Here is a 3,106-nt window from a genome sequence, read left to right as displayed (position 1 = left end):
TTTATTCTTAAGTTAATTATAATTTGCAAGTGATACTATGTTACGGATACCGATGGCAATTGTATCGCCGTAGAAACGATGAGAATAGAGGCCACACTTTTCAATATAAATGTCAAATTCTACAAATCAAGTTGAAATTAATTAGCGGCGGGGAGTTCCATACTCACTACTGCTTTTAAAAACGTATGAGGCTCATATTAATGTCGAGTTTTGCAGTTCCAAGAAATCCATTATGTAAGTTTACCAATACGTTATTAAAGGTCCTTATTAGGTCGCATTTGATGTTCGAAATGTGGACAAAAGGTACGAAATAACACGATGAGAGATGAGTATGGTATATAAGCAGCAACGAAGCTATCTGGCATAATTTTGCTTCCCCATATACGAAAGAGACCCTTCTGTCCAGCATCTTGCAGTACGAAACGAAATCTCGACAACGACCAACGAGTATGTTTTACCGAAGATATTTTCTAAGAAGAGCACTTCAACCGCCAAAAACACTTTTTTTTACATTGTGTCAAAAAACTAATGTGTTCGGCCGACTCTCAGAAATGAAATTATTTGCCAATGTTCCACGCTATTTTTCATGAACTGTAAAAAAATACGAAATGTCACTGATTATTTCCGTGGAACGTGTCGGGATTTCATGGGTCCTCAACAATGTCTTTTGAAAATCAAGTATCTGCGTCAAAACGTTTCCTGAATGACAAACGTCATGAATGCAGACATCTCACTGTTGTGAAAAATATTTTTAACTCCCAGTTTAAAGATTAACTGAGTATATTTATAAAGTGTATCGGCTTTTAACAAATTCAGTTCCGCCTATAACGTCTGAGCTCAAAATGAGAATGAATGAGTCTCGGGGTTTCGTAACTTTGCAGAGTCACTGGCGAGTAACTTTCATAGTACTTGCTTGCTATTCTGTTTTACCTTTCGTAAACTTTCTTGAAAAAGTTGAAAGGTGTCAAGTTTTTGAGTATTAAACTTACCTAAGTTTTTTCTGAATGGGGGGGGGGGGTGCAGAGGCACGACTGGCTTTTAGCCAGGGAGATGACTGAATTCTTCAAAAATATTCCAGGATAATTTTTAGGAAGGTTAAGAGTTTTAGGCATGAGAATTGATTTCAAAAACCTTCGTCATGGCCCGTCCAGATTGACGGTACTCCGAATGGGCGGAGCAAGTGAGTCTCTGGATTCCGTAACTTTCCAAGAGTAACAAACAAGTAAAATTCTTTGTGTATGCTTAAAAGTCCTTCTTAGCAGTGGGTATGGTTGCGATTATTATTTTGGTACTTCCTTGATGAATCGAAAAATGTGCCTTAGTTACTTATGTTACTTAGGTTATGTCTGAAAGTTTTAGTGAAATGATTGTTTCGAATCGGAGAGGTTTCGGAATTCTTCAGAAAGATTTTAGGATAATTTTAGGAAGGTTTCTGACTTAGAGTGGAAAACGTTCCTACTTTTTGAAAGATATGTTACTGGCAGAAATTGGGGCCTATTCGCTGCCCATTATTTTTCAGGACGTTTCTTAACTGTTTTAGTGTTGAATAAATCAGAAAATTACGAAAGCCACGTAAACAAAGAATACAACATTCATCAATCTCGGACATAATTAAAGGCAAGACATTGGGACCAAAACTCCATCCAAAAGAAAACTGTGCTTCCAAAACAGAGTAAATATTATTATTATTATAATTTTTTTTTTTTTTTTTGCATTTATTTTCGGTAAACATTCTTGAACAGACAGGAATATTTGCGGACCGTTAATTGTCGAGTGTTTAATACATATCACGATGCATGTCGTAAATTGTAATTATTGGTCGCACACAGTCATTGGGAGTTGACACTTTCTAATGCAGGTTTGACATAACGACAAACAGTATTCGTCAACTGTTTAAAACATTTTTGACGACATAATATCCAACACAATCATCATTTCTGTGGAGAAACTATATAACTTTTACGTTTGAAGACGTATTTCATAAAGTTAAACAAACACACAAATGTCCGAATCCAGATTTTACATCAGAGATGAATATGAAGCTTTAGTTTTGACTGAAGGTTTTGCATTTAAATTTCAAATTTGCCTTTTAGTCATTATGGTATGTCGTCTCTTGATTGTTGGGCCACCGACTTAGTTAACACTGATTTGCAACAGGAAAAAACTGTGCAATGACGCTGTTTTAGCTACAATTATTGCGAGTAATGAGCCATTACTGATGGCTGGAAAAAAAAATGCTGACCGTTGATGCTGAACAAGGTTACCTTTCGTTTTAGCAAAAAACAGGTTAAGCAAGAACATTAAGTTTCCTCAATCGCTACAAATTGCACGCGTGCAGACTTTTCACAGTTGAGGAATATATTTTTAGCTACCAGTTTAAAGATTGAATAAGCGTGTTTATTAAGTGTATCGGCCTAAGGGTGCTTACGGCATGTCCAATTTGACTAAGCTGCTAATGAGAGCGAAAAAGTCAATGGATAACTACAGCTTTGCAAGGTAGGAATTGCAGGCAAGAGGTATGCTTGGTTCCTTCTTGCATAGCTTTGGCCTTGGTCGCTCTGATTTTTATGGAGCCTCTTTGGTAAATCAGGAAGGTTCTAATCAATAACACTAAACCTACTTAATATTTCTAGAAGGTTCTAAAGACATGACTGGCTTTAACAGGGGAGATTTCGCATTTCTTCAGAAAGTTTCAAGGTTAATTTCAGAAAGGTTACTGACTTTTAGCGGAAAACGTTCCTGGTTTTTCCAAGATATGTTACTGGAAGAAATTGGGCACATCAGCTGCCTATTATTTTCCAGGAACGTTTCTGAATCGTTTTTACAGTGTACTTGTTATTCTGTTTTACCTTTCGTAATGCTTGCAGTAATACTTTTGGAACTTTCTTGAAAAAGTTGAAAGGTGTCAAGCTTTTGGGTATTAAACTTACCTAAGTTTTCTCTGAAGGGGGGAGGGGGTGCAGAGGTACGACTGACTTTTAGCCAGGGAGATGACTGAATTCATCAAAAAGATTCCACGATAATTTTCAGGAAGGTTAAGAGTTTTAGGGATGAGAATTGATTTCAATAAATTCGTCATGGCCCGTCCAGATTGACGGAACTCCGA

This window comes from Uloborus diversus, chromosome 8 (assembly GCF_026930045.1).
Source record: "Uloborus diversus isolate 005 chromosome 8, Udiv.v.3.1, whole genome shotgun sequence".
Lineage (NCBI taxonomy): Eukaryota > Metazoa > Arthropoda > Arachnida > Araneae > Uloboridae > Uloborus > Uloborus diversus.
Note: the sequence above shows the minus strand (reverse complement) of the source record.